General features: G+C 34.2%; 1 pseudogene; it reads left to right on the forward strand.

Annotated features, from left to right (window-relative positions):
* Positions 1 to 7,943: 7,943 nt before the first annotated feature.
* On the forward strand, positions 7,944 to 12,474 carry LOC131399234 (olfactory receptor 2L2-like; annotated as a pseudogene).
* The last annotated feature ends 12,180 nt before the right edge of the window (positions 12,475 to 24,654 follow it).

The following is a 24,654-nucleotide window of genomic DNA, read 5'->3' on the forward strand; positions in this document are numbered from 1 at the left end:
GAGAGAAAGCAAGGAACAAAGGATCTACAAAATAGTCCTAAAACAATTTTTTAAAAGGCAGTGGTCAGCTGGACTTATCAATGATAATTTTAAAACTAAGTGGTTTAAAATCTATAATCATGAGGCTGGCCTGGTGGAGTAGTGGTTACGTTCACGCACTCCACTTTGGCAGCCCGGGGTTCATGGGTTCAGATCTGAAGTGCAGACCTACACACCACTCATCAAGCAATGCTGTGGTGGTGTCCCACTAACAAAATAGAGGAAGACTGACACAGATATTATCTCAGAGACAATCTTCCTCAGTCAAAAAGAGGAGGATTGGCAATGGATGCTAGCTCAAGGGCAATCTCCCTCACCAAGGAAAAGAAAAACGACAATCAAAACATATAGAATGTATGAATGAATTAAAAAAACAAGGTCAAATGATATTCTGTCTACAAGAGGCTCACTGTAATTATAAAGATACACATAGACTGAGAGTGAAGCGGAATAAAAAGATATTTCCAGCAAATGGAAAACAAAAGCAAGCAGGAGTAGCTAAACCTATATTAGCTAAGAGTTTGTAAATTAAAAAATGATCAAAAAAGACAAAGAATGTCATTATATAATTGCAAAGGTGTCAATTCATTGGGAAAATATAACAATTGTAATTATTTATGCCCTCAGTATCATAGCACTTAAAAATACAAAGCTAATACTAATAGAACTAAAAGAAAAATAAACAATAATGCAATAACAATGGGGATTTTAATACCCCCTCTCAACAATGGATGGATCAGCTAGACAAAATATCAATAAAGAAACTGCAGATTTTTCCACCACAATAGACCAAATGGACCTAATGGAAATACACAGAACATTCCATCCAAAAGAAGCAGAATACAAATTCTTCTCAAACACAAATGGAACATGCAGGATAGGTCTTTTATTAGGCCATGAAACAAGTCTAAACAAATTGAAGAAGATAGAATTTATATCTAGGTTTTTATGATCCCACTATGATATAAAACTAAAAATCTATACAGGAAGAAAGGTGAAAAGTCCACAAATATGTGGAAATTTAACAACACGTTGCTGAAAGACCAATGGATGAAAGAAGAAAATAAAGAGGAAATAGGAAATATATGTCTTCAGACAAATAAGGTGGAAAAAAACATACAAAACATATGGGATACTGTAAAACCAGTTACAAGAAAAATGTTTATACTGATAAACTGATACATCAAGGAAATTGAAAGATCTCAAATAAACAACTTAATATTACACCTGAGAAACTAGAAAAGGAGGACCAACTTGGCCCATAGTTAACAAAGGAAGGAAATAACAAAGATTGGAACAGAAATAAATGACATAGAGAAGAGGAAAACAACATAACAGATTAGCAAAACTAAGTATTAGTTCTTGGAACATATAAACAAAATTGACAAGACTCTAGATAGTCTAATCAAGAAAAGAGAGAGGCCTAAATAAATAAAATTACAAATAAAAAAGGAAATATTGCAACTGACACCTCAGAAATACAAAGGATCAGGAGACTACTATAAGTAATTATACACCAATAAATTGGACAATCTAGAATAAATGCATAAATTCCTAAAATCATACAACCTATAAACACTGAATCATGAAGGAATAGAAAATAGGATTAGAATAATATTAAATATGGAGATTGAATCATAATAAAAAATCTCCCTACAAAGAAAATCCCAGTGTTCATTATTTTCCTTAGTGAATTCTACCAAATATTTAAAGAAGAATTAATGACAATCTTTGTCAAACTTTTCCAACAAAATTGAAGGAGGGAACACTTCTAAACTTGTGTTATGAAACCAGCACTACTCTGATGTGAAATCCTGATAAGAGCAGTACAAGAAAAGAAAACTATACGCCCATATCCTTGATGAATATACATGCAAAAATTTTCAACAAAATACCAGAAAATCAATTACAAGATCACATTAAAAGGGTCATAACCATGATCAAGTGGAATTCATTTCTGTGATTGCAAGGCTGTTTTAACATATGGAAATCAATAAATGTGATATGCTACATTAATAGAGTGAAAAATAAATATCATATGACCATCTCAATAAATGCAGAAAAACATCTGACAAAATTCAACATCCATTCATGATAAACACTCTCAATAATTTGGGTATATATACCTCAACAAAATAAAGGCAATATATGGCAACCCTTCAGCTAATATCATACTCAATGCTGAAAGGTTGAAAATATTTCTCTAAAATCAAGAACAGAGAAAAATGTCCCCCCATCACTACTGCTAATCAACATAGTACTAGAATCTCAGTTAGAGCAATCAGGCAAGAAAAAGAAATAAAAGACATCAAAAATCAAAAAGAAAGAAATAAAATTATCTGTGTGGATGGCATGATCTTATGTATTGAAAACCCTGAAAACTATACCAAATCACTAGAAGAGTTAAAAAAAAAAATGCAGTAAAGTTGCAGGATACAAAATCAACAAGAGAAAATCAGTTGCATTTCTTTATCGTAACAATAAACTATCTGACAAAAAAAAAGTAAAGAAAGCAATCCCACTTACAATAGCAGGAAAAATAATAAAATACTCAGGAATAAATTCAACCAAGGAGGAGGTGAAAGATATTTACTTTGAAAACTATAAGACAAAGAAATTGAAGAAGATTAAAAAATGGAAAGATATTTCTTATTTACAGGCCAAAAATTTAATACTGTTAAGATGTCCATACTACCTAAAGCCATTTATACATTCAATCCAATCCTTATGAAGATTCCCACACTTTTTACAGAAATAGAAAAAAAAAATCCTAAAATTTGCGTGGAGCTACATAAGACTCTAGATAGCCAAAACAATACAGGGGAAGAAGAATAAACCTAAAGACATCAGAATTCCTGATTTCAAACTATATTAGAAAGCTATAGTAATCAAAACACCATGATACTGATGTAAAAACAGACATACAGATCAGTGAATTAAATAGAAATAGGCTCATGCATGTATGGTCCGCTAATATTTGACAAAGTAGGCAATTCACTCAATAGAGAAAGATAATCTAATAATAGAGGTTGTGAAAACCGTGTATTCACATGCAGAAGTATGAAACTGGATCACAATTTTATACCATTTATGAAAATTACCTCAACAAGCATGAATGAAATAAATGTAATACCTGAAACTGTGAAAGTTCCAAAATAAAACGTGGGAAAACATCCTTGAGATTGGTCTTGGCAATAATTTTTGGAATATGACAGTAAAAGCACAAACAACAAAAGCAAAAATAATTATGTGGACCAGCTAAAATTAAAAAAACTTCTGCAAAACAAAAGAAACCATCAACAAAATGAAGAGGTAATGTACAAAATGTAAAAAAAAAATTACAAATCCTGTATCCGATAAGAGGTTGATATTTAAAATATATAAGGAACTCTTACTGCTCAACTGCCAAAACAGAAACAACCCAAAAGAAAATGGTCAAACTATCTCAATAGATATTTTTCAAAGAAAATACATTCAAATGGCCAAAATGTACGTGAAAAGATGCTCAACATCACTGATCGCTAGGGAAATGCAATAAAAACCATAATGAGATATCACCTCATGCCTGAATGTAAGGTGGTGCAAACACTATGGAAAACAACATGTAGGTTCCTCAAAAAACGGAAAATAAAAGTACCGTATGAACCAGCAATTCTGCTTCTGAGTATATATCTGAAGAATATAAAATCACTATCTCAAGGAGATATTTGCCCCCACCATGTTCACGTAGCTTTATTCACAACAGCCAAGACATGGAAACCACCTAAGTGTCCATCAACCAATGGATGGATAAAGATAACATGATATAATATGGAAATCCTGCTGTTTGCAACAACTTGGACTAAATTTGACAGTGTTACACCAAGTGAAATAAGTCTGACAGAGAAAGGCAAATACTGCATGATCTCACTTATACGTGGAATCTTAAAAAAAAAAAAAAAAAAAAACAACCTCTCAGAGACTAAATCGATGTCTGCCAATGGCAGGGGGGATGGTGGGGAAAAGGAGTAAAAGTGGTCAAAGGACACAAACTTCCAATTATAAGATAAATGACTTCTAGGGATGTAACACACAGCATGGTGAATATAGATAGCAATACTGTATTGTATATATGAAAGTTGCTAAGGAGTAGATCTGAAAAGTTCTTAAGAAACACACACAAACTGTAACTATGTGAGGCGAAGGATGTGTCAACTAAACTTATTGGGGTAATAAGTTTGTAATATTTACATATGTCAAACCATGACATTGTAAACCTTAAACTTACGCAATGTTAAATGTCAATTATATCTAAAGGAAGCTGTAAAAGTTAAAAAAAAAAAGTAAAATAAAAAATCACTTAATGTGATACACCTCATTAACAGAATGAAGGATAAAAATCATGATTACCTCAATAGAGGCAAAAATGTTTCCTGAAATTTAACACTTTCATGATAAATATTCTTAAAAAACTAGGGTGAGAGGAAAACTACTTCAACATAATAAATGCCATATATGAAAGAAAAGCCCTCAGATAACATCGCCTCAATGGTGAAAGACTGAAATATTTCTTGCTAGGATCAGAAACAAGACAAGGATGCCCACTCTCACTACTTCTCCTCAACACAGAATTCAAAGTCATGGCAAGAGCAATTTGGCTAGAAAAATAAATAAAAGGTGTTAAAAACAGAAAGGAGGTAGTAAAATTGCCTCTATTGCAATTTGCTCCTATGTCAGGTGCATACATATTAATAAAATTTATGACATTTTGGTAGAATGTCTCTTTTTTCACTGTATAATGTTCATTTTTGTTTCTTTTTCTCTTTTGGCTTGAAATCTATTTTGTCTGATACAAGTATGGCTATACCTGCTTTCTCTTGGTTGCCATTTCCTGGAGTAGCATCTTCTATCCCTTCACTCTGCACTTATGTTTGCCTTTGTAGCTGTGATATGTTTCCTGGAGGCAGCATATTGTTGGGTGTTATGTTTTAATCCATCCAACCACTCGGTGTCTTTTGATGGGTAAATTCAAACCATTTACATTTAAGAGTGATTACGGATATATGAGGGCTTAATACTGTCATATTATCTTTTGTTTTCTGGTTGTTCTATATTTCTATTGATTCTTTTTCCTTGTATTTCTGTCTGCCATTTCAGTTTGGCCATTTTCTGTTATGTGTTTCTCAGTTTCCTCTTATTTTTTTTTTTTTTTTAATTTTTGTTTTGTGACGCTGCTCTGATTTTTTGTTTTATGGTTACCATAAGGTTTGTGTAAAAGATCTCATAGGTGAGATAGTCTTTTTCAGGCTTATAGCATCTTTTTCCATTGGCCTATGTAGGTTCTGTCCTTTTCTCTTCCCCTTCTATGTTTTTGTTGTCACAAATTACCTCTTTTTGTACTGTGAGTTTCTTACCAAGTTGAAATGATTATAGTTATTTTTGATGCTTTCTTTCTCTTTAGCCTTGATGTTATAATTGCGTTTACAAACCTATTTTGATATAGAGTACCAATTTTCTGATTCTGTCTGTATATTTATCACCTTGCTCAAAGCTTTGTATACCTTTGCCTGTTTGTTTCAAGTAGGTGAGCTCCATTCAATACTTCTTGTAAGTTATGTCTAATGGTGATGAATTCTCTCAGCTTTTGTTTCTCCTTATTTCTCCCTCATGTCTGAAGGATAACTTTGCTGCATGGAGTATTGTTGGCTGATAGATTTTGTCTTACAATATTTTGAGTATCTCACTCCACTCTCTCCTAGCCTGTAGAGTTTCTGCTGAGAAATCTAATGATAGCCTAATGGGGGTTCCTTTGTAAGTTATTTTCTTCTCTCTGAGGACCCTTAATATTCTTTCTTTAGCCCTGACTCTTTTTGTGTGTGTGTGTGAGGAAGATCAGCCCTGAGCTAACATCCATGCTAATCCTCTTCTTTTTTGCTGAGGAAGACCGGCTCTGCGCTAACATCTATTGCCAATCCTCCTCCTTTTTTTTTTTACCCCCAAAGCACCAGTAGATAGTTGTATGTCATAGCTGAACATCCTTCTAGTTGCCGTATGTGGGACGCGGCCTCAGCATGGCCGGAGAAGCAGTGTGTCGGTGCGTGCCTGGGGTCTGAACCCAGGCCGCCAGTAGCAGAGCACGTGCACTTAACTGCTAAGCCATGGGACCAGCCCCTGTCCCTGACTTTTGATAGCTTTAAAATAGTATGCCTATGAGAATGTCTTTTGGGGTTGACATAAATAAGTGTTCTATTAGCTTCATGTACTTGTATTTCCAGTTCCTTCCCCAGGTTTGGGAAGTTCTCAGTTATTATTTCTTTATATAAGCTCGCTGTTCCTTACTCCTTCTGTTCTCCTTCTGGGATACCCATTATTCTTATGTTGCTTTTGCTAATTGAGTCAGATATTTCTCATAGAATTTCTCCATTTTTTAAAAATCTTGATTCTCTTCTGCCACATGAATCATTTCTGAATTTCTAATTTCAAGCTCACTAATTCTCTCTTCCATGTGGTATGCTTTTCTACTTTATTTTTCTAATGCTTTATACTTTATTTTTTATCTCATTAATTGTGTTCATCAGCTCCAGAATTTCTGTTATGTTTTTATTGTTTTTAGAATTTCAGTTTCTTTGGTGAAGTACTCGTTCTGGTCATTAATTTTGTTCCCGAGCTCATTGAACTGTCTTTCTGAGTTTTCTTGTAACTTGTTGAGTTTCTTCATGACAGCTATTTTGAATTCTCTGCTGGTTAGATTTCAATCTTCTTGTACTTCTAGTTTGGTTCTTGGTGAATTGTCATTTTTGTGTGTGTGTGTACCACTATGTTACTCTAGTTCTTGATGGTACTTGATGAGTTTTTCCTCTGCTGACACATTTATGGTAGTAAACACATTTCCTATTTGTTTAAGGCTCTGGTTACTTTCATTCTGAGCTGCTTCTGCTTGCAGTTGAGAGTCTGCACTTTCTACCCTCCAAGGCCTCTGCCCGAGGAGAGGCATCATCTGTGCCCTCCTTGTACCTCCCAGGTCGTTGGTGTCTTACTGGTTACAATGTCAGTGTAGTTGTGGGTATCACCACTGTGGTCACCAGGCTGTGAGCACCTCTGTTGTTTCTGGGGTTGTCTGGGTCCTGTTATCTCCCACAGGCTCTGTGGGCTCTCCATGTGCTCAGATGCTGCTTCCACAGGTACCACCTGCACTGCTGCTTCCAGGTTATCTGAGGGCACTGACATGTTTCTGCCAGGGGTTCTAGGTTCACATGTTTGGCTGCCACTGCCAGAGGCCTGGGGTCTTGTGTGCCACCCCCACTGCTGGTAGAGTTGATGGTGGGGGTTTCACCACTGGTGGTTGGTCATAGTTATTGCTGCAGCTCCTGAAGCCTCAGGTTTCCGGCCCACATGCCGTGATTGGGGAGAGTTATGCTCTAAGCCATGAAAGCAGCTGTGTTTCCTGAAGCTTCAGGTCACAGGTGCACTCAACCACTGCCTGGGAAAGGGTAGAGGCTGAACCATGAGCACCTGTGCCTGTCCCGCAGCCTTGGTCTCCAGTGCCAGTGCACATTTTGAAACCTCAGGTCATGTGAATCACCACCAAATCTAGGTATATTCTGTGTTTTGGATGCAGCACTCACTGCTAAAAGGGCTGGATTTGGAGGCTTTGGACCAGGGAAGGGTGAGGAGGCTGTGTCACAGGTATCTCATGGTGCCTGGAGTGTCCAGTCATGGCCCACACTGATTCCTGGCACCTCTGGGAGTGTGAGTTGCCTGGATATCCGGGGCCTCCAGTCATGGGCATTACCTCAGTTTCTGGGGACACTGTACACAGACGGGGCCACATATCTTGGAACTTCCACTCTTGGGAGACACTGCTGCTGCTCCGCCTCATTTCAGTGCCTCCAGGATGTCCATTCCACCTACTATCAGACGCGTAGATGTATGAATCTCTCAGGCATTCTGGTGTGCTGCGCAGAGAGCGTTTGTTGGTCAGTGGATGTCCTACTGGTTGTAACTTAGAAGGGAGAGACAGAAAGAACAATCAATCTGCCATGATGCTGATGTCACCGCCCTCTTATTTTATTTTTTTAATTTTGAGCAGTTAAAAAGATAACACTCATTTCATAATTGCCAAAAACTGTTTGAAAGATAAGAAAAGATATGTCTTTAAATAAAACTTTAAGATGTAGATATTTGTATCTCTCCATTTAGTATTAAATTTCTATGAGGATTCAGGGAGAGTCACTTAAAATCTCTGAAACTTGGATTATCGTCTATAAAAAGTCAGTGGTTATATCACCCTCAAAATATATTTATCAGCAATTAAATTTCATTTAATCATGGCGCAAATCTTGACACGTATCGGGTTTTACCCAGTGGAGATGATCAATAAAAGTTTATGTCTGTATCTTCTCTTTCATGTATGGACCTTCTCCAGGTTCAAGGTTTGTTTCTCCAACTCACTAAGAAACAATCTGGTTGCTCCTTTCTTCTGGGTGTATTGTCATTAATACTGATGCCCAAACCACAAAGTTTCATTAGAATGTTAAAAAATCAATACAGGTGAAAATATTTTGTAAAGGACCTACAAATTGATTACTTAATGTTATTTCATTGGATGAAAGCAAAATAAAAGGGAAATGATCTATTTTTTTTTACATAAGAAAACAATTATCTCTTTTGACATTGAAACAGATATTTAATGACTGACGTTGCTTTCCTTTCAGGCACAATACTTCTTTAAGTGATATCGTATGACAGGTTATTGCACATAAGAACAGGGGAAGATAGATATTCAAAAGGATGCTGAGTTGGCAGTTAGGTGATATGGCACCAAAGACAATTCTGACTTGCGATTTATTATTTCTATTCTGTGTTTCTTTTTCCTCATTGTTAAATTGGGATAATATTAACTACCTCATGGAATCTTTGTTGGATTCAGCCCTGTATAAAATATAAATGATAGAAGTACTTGCAATGTTACTTTCATTGGTAAATACTAATATTACATTTTCAATCTTGTCAGTAATTGAAAGTACTAATATAAATTATAGTTTACAGTAGTCTAATATGCTGGTCTCATATTGAATCCAAATGCCAATTTATAAAAAAAAATTGCTTTCTCTGTTTTTCCTCTGCAAGTTGTCAACAGCCACACAATAATCACAAATCAATTGCTCCATGTAGGCCCAGGATCCTGCCATAGATGTCTTACAGTTTATTTGGAAATTCACTTATTCAATAATTTGAGCAATAATGCAAATCATTAAGTCTGAAGTAATTTTATACCACTTTAATATTTTATTCAAATAATGCATGGAGATGGCATCAACAACACACAGGGTAAAATGATGATCTCATAACCCACTCTTCCTGACCCCCAAGGCAAATACGTCAAATTATTTTATAATTTTCCCTATATTGCTCTGATATTGTAAACACTATGCTTATCTTTTAATGCTTGATTCCTAAATCACAAATACCAGACTGTGATTTGTTACTCAGACTGTGGATGGGGGGCTGCTCCCTCCCTACATCACCACCTTCACCCTCTTCCTCTCCTTCCACACTCTCAAGGTAACTACATCCACTTGATCTGGGGACATGACTTGATGGCATTGTTCCATCTTCTAGAGTTTATTGGTTGTATATAAAAAATATAGCATTATTGTGAAACCTGATACTATTAATGCATACAGTTCTTCTCATTATATTACTATAATTTCTCTGAAGAAGTTGTTAGGATATTATCTATATAGCTGATATTGAGAATTGTCAAGAAATTGTTTTCAAGAAGATATTTACAGTTTTCAAGAAAATATCCTTTTATAAATTATTTCTCACTTATTTTTCCATGTTATTTGCATGCTATTTGAATATTGTACCTCATATATCACAATCATGAGAAAATGTTTTTTTGACAATACTCACTCCATAATTATTATGTCATATGAATTTTTAGAAATGTCCATAAGTATATGTTGGGTCATCTTAAACTAATTCTCTAATTCTATATTTTCTACTTGTTACACTGTTATTTGGTTGTTCTTTTCTTTCTGGTCCATTTTCTCCAATTTATCTTTTGAAAATTTCATTGAATCTATTGCATTAATTATGATCTTTTTTTAATTTCCAGAAGTCCTTCATTGTTACCTGGCACTTCCTGTTATATTCTACATGATATTTGGACTGTGGATTTAACAGCTTTTCATATTTCTCTGGATGTGAATTATTTTATAAAGTTTTCTTGCACTTTTCCTAGTCATTTTTGACTCAGTGTGTGTGTGTGTGTGTGCGTGCGTGTCCCTCTTTCATTTGGAGACTCCCTCAAAAGTCTGGTGACCTTTGCTCAGAGCAATATTAAAAGACTAAGTACTGCAACCCCTTTTTGGGCATAGCATGCTGAGTTTGCTCACTGATGGTATTCCCTAGGAGGAGAATCCCCCCACTCATGCCCACCAAGGAGAGTCACTGGATGCCATTTTCCATTCTCCATTTAGGTGACTGACTGTTTCTCAAAATTCCTTCATCCAAAAGGTCCTGAAATCTTTCCTCCCTGAGTCCCCTCCTCTTCTCTCTTCCCCACATTTTAATATTATGACATATTTGCTTATTTGATATGATGTTAGTTAAGTTTTATGACAGAGAGGTGATAAATATATGTGCCTATACTCCCACACTTATCTAGAAATGGGAAGAGTTTTGAATTAATGATGAAAAGAAAAAAAAGAAATGAGAAAAAAAGTGCCATAAAGAAACGTATAATGCTATATAAGCATTGAGATCACTTTGTCAAAATACACAGTCTTCTTTTGGAAGAGTTTGAGCAGAGTCATGGGGGCTACAAAGAAATTTGAGTATAGATTCTCAGGAAAAGAATCTACTTTTACTTGAGCATTTGGAAGTTGGGTGAGGAGGCAGAAGAGAATGACTTGGCATAAATTGTATTTCGCATTAAAGTTTTATTGTAGATTTCTGGAAAGAAGAAGCAAATAATGATACTTGACATCTAAGAAGCTTGATTTGGCAAGATTTTTAAGGAGAACTCAAAAGGATAATATAGATCTGCAACCTGAGCTGATAGGGTACTGCAGTGTCAGAGGGATTAGGGCTTAAATATAAAAGAAAAAATCATCCTCCAAGGGTCAAAAATGTATTGAAATATGGATCTATTTTTTATGCATTTACATTGAGTTTTTTAGCATATATTTAAAGCATAAAGTCTAACTTTCATAATACTTGAATTATGTTTGGAAATAAAAAATATGTATCCTAATAAAGTCATTAAAGAAATACTTTATTCCTACAAATTTAAAGATTTCCATAAAATATTTTGGCCACACATTTTTGTCTCATCAAGATTTTATCTATGAGGCAAAAACTGAAGATTTTTTTCAAAATAGGTAATTTTGTTCTTCATATAAGAGCTGCAATGTTTCATGACTAAATCACAGTGTGACTATAACAATGCATTAAATAGAGCTTGTTGTTCTATACTAATGTAATGTTGCATCTGTCTTCAGGAAAATCTAAATGAAAACCCCAGGGGAAAAAACCATCAAACATCTACTATTTTCACCTTTTGGGGGTTATTCTACTATCAAGCATTGGCCTGTTCCTCTGCATTCTCATTGTTCTCATTTTCCTAATGGCTCTGTTTGGCAATGATTCTCCTCATACTCCTGGACACCCATCTGCACACACCCATGTATTTCCTACTTAGTCAGCTCTCCCTCATGGCTTGAACTACATCTCCACCACTGTGCCCAAAATGGCTTCCAATTTTTTGTTTAGAAACAAATCTATCTCCTTAGTTGGATGTTAGGTTCAGAGATTCTTCTTGACGTTAGCAGGTTCAAAAGGCTTATTATTGGCATCTATGGCCTTATGATCATTAGGTGGCTATTTGTTTTCCTTCCACTATCCCATTCATATGAGCTGAAATGTGTGTGTTCTGATGATAATATGATCTTAGGTTATGGGCTCTATCAATTCGTGTGCCCATATTGTATATGCCCTGCAAATCTCTTAAGGCCAATCAAGAGCCATCAATCATTTCTTCTGTGATGTCCCAGCCATGTTGACTATGGCCTACATGGACACCTGGGTCTATGAGTATACAGTGTTTGTGAGTCCCACCCTATTCCATGTGTTGCCTTTTGCTGGTATTGTGTGTTCCTATGGCTGAGTTATCCTTGCTCTCAATCACATGTAATTAGCAGAAGGGATGAAGAAGTCCTATTCAACTTGCAGCACCTACCTCACTGTGGTGACTTTCTAATATATGCCTCTTGCTTACACCCATCTATGCTGAGATCTCTCTGATATCCAACAGAGGACAAACCTCTGGCTGACTTCCACACCATCCTGACCCCAATGATCAACTCCATGTTCTACAGCCTGAAAAACAAGGAGGTGATGGGGGCCCTGAGAAGAGTGATTCAGAAAATCCACTTTGTTAAAAGGTAGGCAATCTACCTTAATCCCAAAGCCCTAGTTACACATCAATTCATCAGTCTCCAGTCATGAAGAAAAATAATGTTCCATGCCTAGAGAGAAGGAACTAAAATTAATCTAGAAGATTTAAAAAATAAGGGTTTCACATAATAATTGTATATTCTAAGCATCAGTTTTGTTTTTCTTTGTCATTCTTTTTTTCCATTATTATAAAGGGAATGTATTTTCCACTAAATTTTGGGAAAACATTTCACTAACATGTATAAATGAAAATAGGAAATGCTTAAACTGATGACATCATTCAGTATGCCAGTTCTACAATACTGTTTATCTCCCAAAAAGAGTAAATTAGAACCAAAAAACAATAAATTGTTTGGGATGGACCTTATCTACTTGGAATAAAATAATATTTTGGTTTTTTGTATAACAATTTATACTTTTTTCAGTTTTGTTGAACTGTAATTGACTAATAAAATTGTGTGTTTTAGTGTGTAAAGTGTGATAATTTCATATACATATACTTTGCAAAATGATCACCACAATCAAACTAATTAATATATCCATCACATCGTCACTTTTTTGATTAGAACAGTTAAGACCTAATGAATTAGAAAAATTTAAGTATATTATATAGTACTATTACCTATAGTCACCCCATTCTACATTAGAGCTATAGAAATTTTTTATCCTGCGTATTTGAAACTATTTACCCTTTGACTAAAATTTCCCCCTCCCCCCCGCCCACAGCTTTTGGTAAACACCATAATTCTCTTTGGTTTTTAAGAGTTGAACTTTTTTAGATTCCATATATAAGTGAGAACATGCAATATTTGTCTTTCTGTGTCTGGCTTATATCGCTTAGCATAATGTCATCCAGGTCCATCCACGTTGTCATAGTTACAAGATTTCCTTCTTTTCTAAGGGTAAATAATATTGCATTGTACATAAATTTACCATATTTTCTTTACCCATTCATCCATCAATAGCCACTTAGGTTGTTTCCATATCTTGGCTATTGTGAATAATGCTGCAACAAACATGGGAGTACAGATACCTCTCCAACACAACAATTTCCTTTCCTTTCAATATATACCAAGATGTGAAATTGCTGGATCATGTGGTGTCTCCTGGGGAGGTGTGCAGCAAGAATCTGCCCCTCCTTCCAGTGCACTCTTGGGGAGTAGAGAAGTATTTCAGAACCACTTCATTTCATGGGTGTGCAAAGGTATGATAGGGCTGTGAGAGATTCATTCAGTAATTCTCTGACTGAACACAGAGCTACCTCGACCTGTCCACACCTGTTATTTGTGTCAGGAAGATGGTGGAATTGGAGGTTGTAGCCTACATCCCTTCACAGAAACATAGATATAAATAACTTTTCATGTATGAACATACCTTCATGAGAGCTCTGGATTCCAGAGGAGAGATTATAAAACTCAGGTGAAGAACAGAAATGGAAGAAGCTGCGCTGAAGGGAGTGGGAAGGACAGTTCACCCTACCTGAGTCACCCTTCCCCAATACTGTGTGGCACAGGGCAGAGAAAGATTTTCTCTGCTTTAGAGCTCTCCCATGGGGAAAAGAGTGTCAAGTAAGCATCCAGTATCACTGGGGAGTCAGGCATCAAACCCACTCACCCACGAACTCTCTAAGTAATCTCCTCCATGGTACTTGCCTGCTAGCCTTCCCAAAATCTCTGGCTGGGCTGAGTGGTGAAAGGCTTTCCCTGTCAAATAGATTCTATAAAGGAAGAATTACTTCAAATATACAAACACCAAAGCAAGACTACAAGGTTCACAAGGGGTCAGAGAAACCTAACACCACGAAAGGAACGAAATAAAGCACAAACAACTGACCCTAAAGAAATGGAGATCTAAACAATGCCTGACAAAGAATTCAGAATATTTATCTTAAAGTAGTTTAGTGAACTAAAAGAGAACACATATAAACAACTAAACAAAATCACAAAAACAATTTAAACAAAATGAGATGTTCAACAAAGACATGAAAACCTTAAAAAAAAAAAACAGAAAAAAGAAAACCAAATAGAAATTCTAGAACTGAAGGAGAAAACGACTGAACTGAAAAAATCATTACAGAGTCTCAACAGCAGACTTGAACAAGCAAAAGAAAGAATCAGTGAGCTCAAAGACAGATCACTTGAAATTACCCAGTCAGAAGAACAAGAAGAAAATAGAATGAAAAAGAGTGAATAAAAGGCTACAGGACTTATGGGATTCCATAAGCAAACCAGTGGAATTGTGGGAATCCCAGAAGGAACACAGAAAGATCAAGGAGCTGAAAGCTTATATAAAGAAATCATGACAGAAAACCTTCCAAATCTGGGGAAGGAAATGAACACCCAGGCCAAAGAAGCCCAAAGAACTCAAAATAGATTGAATATGAAGAAGTCTTCACTGAGACATATTATAATAAAAAATTCAAACGTGCTAAAAATCTTTTTTAAAAATTTAAAATGAATTAATATAACCCCTTCCAAAGTAAAAGGTGTAATTAATTCAGTTACTGGAAATCATGAGAAATATAAGAACAATTAAGGTATTATCTGCAATAACAATGCACTGTTAAATATATTTTAAGTATAATTGAATCAAAGTGAGTGACATCATTACTTTCTTATTAGTTTAATAAGTGAAAATTATTTTACAGTTTAATGGATTTTTCCAACAGAATAGGAACAATGAAAATATATAATCACTAAAATAAATTAAAGATAACTCCCTTATGTGTGATATTTTAAGAATTTCTGCTTATATGTTTTTATTAAGTTAACTACATCCTATTTAATTTATTAAATTTGTAGGCCAATATAATTCAAAGCCAGAAAATAAATTAATTTATGCAGATACATCATTACTGTGCACTTACTGAACAATATATAAATATATATGATCCATAAAATTTAAGAGAGATAAAACCAGTAGAATCTGAATAAATATATTTGTTTCTTTCTCCACTGAACTGACCCTTAACACACCTGTGAAAACATCTAAAGAAATTATCAGAACTCCCTCAATCTTGGCTTATGGCCATCCTGGACTATTAGTGACTTAATCTACATTGCCCAAGGCTCAGGGAACATTCCCATGTGAATACCAAAAAAAAAAAAAGAACATGCATTAGACTAAATCTCCAGGTGAGGAATAACTAGAGTCAATGTTGCTGCTGAGTTTCGTTGGAGGTATCTAAAATGTCAAGTGTAGAGATTAAAATTTAATACGTACATTTGTTTGGAAAATAACCAAGGAAATTTACAGAAAGTTACTTTGTTCAAATGATGACAGTTGGACCGCTGTCAGCTAACCAAGCCAGCGAGTTTGTGAAAGTGTGCAGATAATAAAAGGTACTAATCATAATTGTATTTTTATTTTTATTCACCACATAAGAAGAACTTTTTAGCAAGTGCTTAAGAGAACTTTATTCATAATTCTGTGATTCTGCGTATAATAAGCGATGGATACATTTAGGCATCTCATTAACTAGGGAACTCCAAAAAAATTTCATTTGACTAAAGTGGGTTTAAATAAGATATATAAATAATTTATATTAATATATATATATATCCTTAAAAATAGAACATGAATGGTCTACTTGAACACTTGTTCACACTTTTTAAGACACGAAGCTCTTTTTAAACCTAAAATGTGATATTATACCATCCTGAGAATTCATCTATTTATAAATGATTGTGAGTATCATTTGAAATGATAATAAAACAGTAAAATTGATGAAGGCAAGTGCTGATATTGTCTATGAAGTGTTCTGGATTTATGGTGAGTACTTCCTGGGCCTATCTCAACTATACCATATTCTGGAATATAATTGAAAATGGTTATGATATGTTGATAAAATATATGATAAAAGTTTATATGACTATAAATGGTACTTCAAATGTAAGAAGAATTGATTTGGCCATAATTGAACCAAGATATTTATAGAAAAAAGGGAAGTTGAAGGACAAATAATATTCATTAAAGAAAAGAGGTTGCTTTGTACCCTCTGGAAATGGGGAAGATTGCAGCTAAGTTGAGAATGCTTTCAAACAGCATAGGTAAAGTGAATTATGTTCTTCGGGAGTAGAGGTGTTTTCATGCAAGCATAAGATGTGATCACAGAGGTGTTCATTCCATTGTGTTAACCCTTTCGGCAATGTTGGTTACTGTTGGGACTGATATCATGCAGGATTTAAGGTGATCCTTAAAATGAGTTTAAGAAATGAGTGATGTAATCTATGTAAGAGTTGGTTAAGTTAAGAAATAAAAGATTTGAAATAGAGTTTGAGGTCGAGTGAGTGGCTGCATTTTTTCAATACTGTTCAGAAGAAATTGTAGAGTATGAACTAGGCAACAGAATATAGCTCTGAAGCTGGTTCATAAATGTGCTCTCTGGATTGGAAGTTAGATGAGGGTGATTGGAAGAGATAGGGCCTAATCATATTGGAGTATGCTTTGGATGTGCCCAAGTGATCCTTGAAGAATAAACCTAACATTTAAGGATCCAAATCCTCAATAAGGATTGTAAAAGACAGTCTTTCTTAGTTTCTGCTTTTTTATTATTATTTTTTTCCATGAATGAATACTGGTTTCATGGCATCGATGATACTTGTAATGCTGCTTCCTACTTGCTTTTTTAACCCTACATGAATTCACTCTTTTTAACTAAAACCTATAAATGACTTGTCAAGATTTTATATGAAAATATAAAATGTAACATATGGTGAAGGTTAAAGAAAAAGAATGGTCAATAATACCTGTCTGTATATATATATATATAATTTGAAGGACAACGTTTTGAAATAATCTGGGTAACTACAGGTTTAGTTACAGATACCCATTTTTGTTTTCTTCTTTTTTTTTTGTTTTTAAACACATGCTAGGTGAAATTGAAGTGTCTTATGCTTTTAACCAATGAATTTTAGTCATTTATTTTTTACTTCTTATACACATCAACACGTTTCCAGTGAAATAATAATAATAGTATCTGTATTCACAACCCTGCAGAGTTTTTGTGAGAATCGAATGAATGTAGCATACAGAAACAATTTGAAAACTATATCATCATACAATTATAGTGAATGACAAGTGAGATGAATGTAAATGACAGTGACAACAATGATAATGATGAAGATGCTAAAATTTACAGCTACACTTCAATTATAATTTATACCCAGTCGCGCACTAAATTTTCATTATGATTTATCTCATAGATAGCTTGGAATATTCATGTTTCTTTATATCTGTTCTACATAAAAGATACAGGCTCTGGCAGCTAAATTCTTTAGTTCAAGTTTACATTTATATTAAGTATGTGAGCTAGAATTAGACCTAGTTTTCAAGCTAAAATCTCTCCAGTGTGCTTGTGCAATGAGGCAGAATAAACCCATTCCCATTGGAAAGCAAAATTTGAAGGAAGTATTCTTATAATCAGTTTCTGTCTTTGAAAATATCTGTCTAGCTAATTACCTATTTATCTATTAATGCTGATTCTCCATTGTGAATTTCATGGAAATGCATAAATTAGAAGCATACAAATGTACACACACACTGATATTCATTGTGTATTATGGATATCTTTATACTATAAAAATGTATGGTTCTTAAACTGTATATGTTCTAAAAATTGAAATACACATTACTTGAATATTAAATACTATCACTAAAATTCATAAGACAGTAAACTAACACAGACCATTACATACTCTTTGTCTCTTCTTTAGTAGAACCTGTTGAAAAATTGGAAGGGACATGGAATCTCGTGTAGGGCTCCACTGTGGAGAACTATTCTTGTCTTAACTCCAGGGGACACTCATCTGATTCTGATTCTCTTAAAGCCATTTTATGATGCTGTAAATACTGCATCACTGATGGCACTGTAAAATACTTCTTACTGTAGACATACTGATTCAGGTATTATCCGCCAACTTTTAGGAACTAAGGTTGACTTTATGTAGTTAATGAGTTCAAAGATCTCCAGTAAAATTGACCCAGTGACCTGGTCACTGTAAGGAAGTCCCTTTAGGAGTAAGGAAGAGTAAGGAAGGTCCCTTTAGGAAAGGTCCAGCATTTTAGGATATTTCAGACATCTTGCGAAGAGAAGAAGTGATCCAAATTTCTATGAAAGCTTGGGGAGAGTCCCTTGTACTATAGAGACTTTTGAAAGTCTAATCTGAGATTTTTTATAACCCTTCCTGCAAAGAAGCTTCACGAGGCTTCCTAGGTAAATCCTCACTCTTGCTGCACCTCTGTAAATGATCACACCAGCCTTATTTTTTGATCAAGAACGATCTTTCTTTAGGAATAGCTTTGATCGAAAGCGAGGAGCATGTATGGTATAAGAATTATGCATCCGAGGAAAATTCTGCAATATCTAGACTCTGGAGGACACTCTTCCGCATTTTCAAACTCTATCACTAGGTCATGGTACAGTCTTGAATGAATCATTTTATATCTCTGATTCAATTTTTAATCTCTTAATAATTAGACTACTATATTTTTAAAAACTATAAGTTCTATAAATATATTAATCACTAAAATAAGCATTTTTCAGTGTTTTTTCCAACTCAAAATATAAATCTAGGAAAAAAGGTCTCCAATAAAATTGATGCACATTGCCTTCAAAAATGGTAATCAGTAATTCACTTTGAAACTTGAACAGCATATGGATGGCTTTACACATCATATAGAATTTGTAAATCTATGATGTAAATTACGCAGGAGATAAGAGAGGTGTTCCTTTGCAAGCAAACTCTGCCAGGGAGGGATGCTTTTGTATTGGGGGCAAGACATGAATTGGATTTCATTTAGAGGCTTTCAGAAACCATTTTTGTAAGATAATGTGTATCGTCATTGTGAGGTCAAGTCAAAATATAGTAAAGCCAGTATACATGAGAAAATAGAAGAATATGTTGAAATGAATAAACTGTAAATATTAAAATAATTTTATTTGTGTTTTAAGGAAGTTTTCACATACATCATTGTCTTTCTGCCACTTATATAGAATTTCTATTTTATTAACTTCAATTTCTTTTTTTCTTTCTTTTCAGTTCTTTTTTGTGTAGGTGGATAAAAAGTGACAAAGCCTTGTTTCAGATTCATTACCTACAAACATTGAATATTTGAAGGATGAGATTAGAGATGCATTTATAGAGATAGATAGATGATAGATCTAAAAATCTTGCTTTCCAACTGTCTATTTTAAGGTAGAGTCACTTAAAATCTCTGAATCTCAATTTTATCGTCTATAAAATGTCAGTGTTCTTACCAAGCTCAAGAACGTGTGGTCACTAGTAAATACAATGTAGTCCTGGAACTTATTATGACACATTACACACACCAACCTGTGGAAACGGTCAACACAAGTTTAACATTTATCTTCGCTTCCATAGGTGACGTGGTCCAGATTCAAGGCTTGTTTCTTTTTTGTTCACTGTGAAACCAGCATCAAAGTTTTTTCTGCTAGCTCTTTCCCCCCATAAAGAATGTCATTAATGCCGAAACCTAGATTGCAAAGAATTTAGGGAAATTTAAAAAAATCAAAGAGATTGAAAATTTTTGTAAGTGGTCTGGAAATAGTTTGTTTATTGTTCTTCTAGTGGATAAATACAAAATAAAAGGCACAAAAATAAGCTGTTTTGTTATATTTTCACCTAAGAAAAATGTCCTCTTTGCCTTTGACCTTGGAATATTCAAGGCTGATATTCAACAGTTGAGATTATTTTGCTTTCAGATGCAGAGGTCCTTTAAATAATATCATATGACAGGATTTTAGAAGAGTACAACAAGAAAAATAAAAAACATGCTCCACTGGCTATCATGATCCATGACATCAAATATCAGATCTGATGTGCCCGTCATTATTTCTGTTCTGTGCCGATTTTTTTTTACCTTTAGAGTGGGATAATATTAACTACCTCGTGGAAACTTTGTCATAAACATCCCTATATAAAATACATGTGATAAGAATGATTATAATTTCATTGATAATTTCAAATATTACATTTTTTAATTTGTCACTGATTAAATTAGCAATGTAAATTGTATACCATGCAACTGTATCATATGATATAACATGTTGAATCCAACCAACATTTATTGAAAATATTTACTCTCCCACTTTTTCCTTTGCAAGTTGTCAGAGGGCACACATTATTTTGATCTGCACACGTTTAGGATGCTGCCATAGGTTTGGTACAATATACTTGCGGTTCAAAATATGGAATAATTAAAGTTATATTTAAATACCATATTTGAATTTTTATTGTGGTAAATATACATACTGTAAAATTTACCATTTTATTCATTTTGAAGTGTGCAGTTCAATACCATTAAATACATTCACCTTATTGTGCAACCATGACTATAATCACCACAGAACATTTTCATCTTACCCAACTGCAACTCCACCCATTAAACACTAACTCTCCATTTCTTCCAGCTCCCATCTCCTGACAACCACCATTCCACTTTCATCTGTATGAATTAACTATGAGTAACTCATATACGTGGAATTATGTGTATGGCTTGTCATGACTGGGCTTATTTCACTTAGCATAATATCTGCAAGTGTCATCCATGTTGTAACATGTAGCAAAATTTCCTTCACTTTTAAGACTGATCAATAGTCCATCATATATGTATACCATATTTTGTTTATCCATTAATCTGTCAATGGACATTTGTGTTGCTTCTACCTTTCAACTATTGCAAATAAAGCTACTATTAACATGGGTGTCCAAATATCTGTTCTAGACTCTGGTTTCATTTCTTTGGTACATATACTCAAAAGGGTAATTGCTGAATCATATGGTGGTTCTCTGTTGTTGTTGTTGTTGTTTGTTGAGAAATTGCCATAGCATTTTTCACAGTGGTTGCATCATTTCGCATTCCCACTAGTATTGCACAAGTGTTACAAATTTTTTTGCAACCTTGCCAACGCTTGTTATTTTTCTTTTCTCAATATTAGCCTCCTAGTGGGTGAGAGTTGGTATCTTATTGTAGTTTTGACTTGAAATTCCCTAATAATTAGTGATGTTGAGCATCTCTTCCTGTGTTTATTGGGCATTTGTATATCTTCTTTGGAGAAATGTTTATTGAAGTGCTTCCTGCATTTTTAAATTAGTTTTTCTGTTGTTGTGGAGTTAAAGGAGTTCTTTACATGTTCCTTATATCAATCCCTTATCTGATATACATTTTGCAAATATTTTTCCATTCTGTGGGTTTGCTGCTGATTTACTCTGCTGATAAAGTTCTTTGATGCACAAAAGTTTTTGATTTTGATGAAGTCCAATGAAGCCCTATTTTTATTGCTGTTGCACATGCTTTGGTGTCATATCCAGTAAAGCACAGGTAAATCCAGTGTCATGAAACATTTCCCCTATGTTTTACTCTAAAAGTTTATAAGTTTAGCTCTATATTTAGCTCTTTGAACCATTTAAGTTAATTTATGTGTATGGTGTAAAGTAATGGTACACTTTTATTATTTGCATGTACATGTCCCATTTTCTCACCAGTATTTCCCCATTGAATCGTTTTGAGACATTTGTCAAAAGTCATTTGAACACACGTGAAGTTTTTTTCCTAGTGTCTCTAGTCTGTTTTGTCAGTTTGTTTGTCTTTATGCCAATACTACACTGTTTTTATTAATGTAGCTTTGTGGTAAGTTTTGAATCAGAAAGAGTGAGTTCTCTAATTCTTTTTTAAGACTGCTTTGGCTATTTGGGGTACCTTGAGATTCCATATGAATTTTAGGATGTATTTTTCTATTTCTGCAAAAAACCTCATTGGGATTATAATAGGCATTTCATTGAATCTGAAGTTTGTTTATGATAGTATCGACATCTTAATAAAATTAAGTTTTCCAATGCATTAACACAGGCTTTTTTTCTACTGATTTGTCACTTCATCAATGTCTTTCAGCAATGTTTTGTGATTTTCAAGGCACGAGTGTTTTGCCTTCCTTGTTAAGTTTATTCCTAAGTATTTAATTCTTTTTGATGATATTGTAAATGTAATTGTTTTCTAAATTCTTCTTACGATCTTACATTATGAGTGTGTACAAACACAACTGATTTTGTATCTTGCAACTTTGCTGAATTTATTAGTTCTAACAGATTTTTTTGTGGACTCTTAAAATTTTCTCCATCTAAGATTCTGGTGTTGGTGAACCATGATAATTTTACTTCTTCCTTTCCAATTTGGATGTCTTTTTATCTGTTTTTCTTGCCTAATTGTTCTAGTTAGTATTTCCAGTATACGTTGATTAGGAGTGATAAAAGTCAGCATTCTTACCTTGTTCTTGATCTTACAGGAAAAGCTTTCAGTCTTTCACAATTGAGTATAGTGTTAGTTGTGAGTTAAATTTGTAACTGTGACATCAGTTTTACACCACTTAAATATTTGTTCACATAATGCAAGAACATGATTTCAACAGCCCACAGAGTAAAATTATGGTCCCATAACCCACTCCTCCAGATCCTCAAGGCAAATAATTCATATTGTTTTATCACTTTCCCCCTCTATTTACCATGTATTTTCCACGAATATGCTTTTCTTCTAACACTTAATTAATAAATATCAAATGCTATTTTTTGACTCGTCATCTCGGCCACTGTGGATGGAGACCATCCCTCCCCACGTACCACCACCTCCAGGTCTTTTTCTGTTTTCCTATCCTTCCAACTTCGTTACATCACACTTTGTGTCTGGGGTGACAAGGTTGACAGCATTGTTCCATCTTCTAGTATATATTGCTAAAATACAAAAATATAAATTATTTTAAAATCTAATGCTATTTCAGTTACTATTTCTATATATAGTTATCTTCATTATTAGCGCTATTTTCTATATCTAGGTGCTTTTAGGGCCGTAAATTTGTTGGCAATATTGACAATTTTCAGAAAATGCTTTCAAGAAGACATTTAGAATTTTCAAGAAAATATCTTTCAATAAAATATTTCTCATTTACTTTTCTGAGTTCTGTTCAAAATGGCACTCTTTTTATGTTGTTGCTGTTGTTTTCTTTTAAATTCTGGTAGATTTTTTTCACTTTGTCTTTGAAACTTTCACTTAATTTTTTATTCAGTTTTTTTTTTAATTTGCAAAAGACTTTCTTCTTACTTGACACTTATTTTTATATATCTAATAATATTTATTTTGTGGATTAATAATATCTCATACTTCTTTGAAAATAAGAAGCTTGTTTCATAAAAATGCATTCTCTTTCTGCATTTTTCCAGCCATACATAACTTACTTTATATTTGTGCAGAGTGTGGGTTAATAAGTATGTGTTTTTGTGTGTGTATTTGTACTCATTTGTGCATCTTCCTCTTTCATGTTGGAAACTTCTTTAAAAGTCTGGTAACATTGGGGTCTAGAATAATATTTAAGACTAAAACCCTACATACTGTGTAGAGCATGTTCACTTATGATGTCTCTGAAGGAGAATTCCTCCTCCTCTCTCCATGAAGAAGACCCTCAGGGTGCCATTTCCTATTTTCCATTTAAGTAATTTACCATTTCTCTACCCAAATTCCTTCTTTCCAAAGTCCTGAACTATTTCATCTCTCACTCTGCCTTTTGCTCACCCACTGTCTTTTAATTTATAACATATCTATTTCTTTATTATCATAAGAATTCAGTTTTAAGAGGGAGAGATGATAAATAGTATGCTTAAATTCACACACTTATCTAGAATTGGAAATAATATTAAATACAGGAAAATAAAAGGGAAAAAATGAATGAGTAAGACAATGTCATAAAGCAGTGCATAATATTACATACATGTCAGAGAAGCAGAGAGACAGAAGACATGCTATTTGGGAGATCCTGAGCAGAGTCATGAAAGCCACAATGAGCACGGTATATAGATGTTGAAGTAAATGGTCTCCTTTTACTGCAGCGTTCAGAACCTGAGTGAGGAGGCAGAAGAGAAAGACTTCGTGTAAGTGGTACTTGACAATAAGGTTTCATGCTATATTTCAGAACAGAGGAACCAAATAATGTTACCTGGCTTCAAGAAAAATTGATTTGACGTAATTGTGCAAGGAAGACTTAAGAAATATAGGTCCTCAATGTGAACTGATAGGCTACTGCAATTTTAAGGGTAAGTTTTAGGGCTTGAATATGAAAGAAAAATCATCCCTTAAGGGTCATAAACATTTATTGATACTAAAACT

The sequence above is a fragment of the Diceros bicornis genome, chromosome 37, assembly GCF_020826845.1.
Source record: "Diceros bicornis minor isolate mBicDic1 chromosome 37, mDicBic1.mat.cur, whole genome shotgun sequence".
In the NCBI taxonomy this organism is placed as follows: Eukaryota; Metazoa; Chordata; class Mammalia; order Perissodactyla; family Rhinocerotidae; genus Diceros; species Diceros bicornis.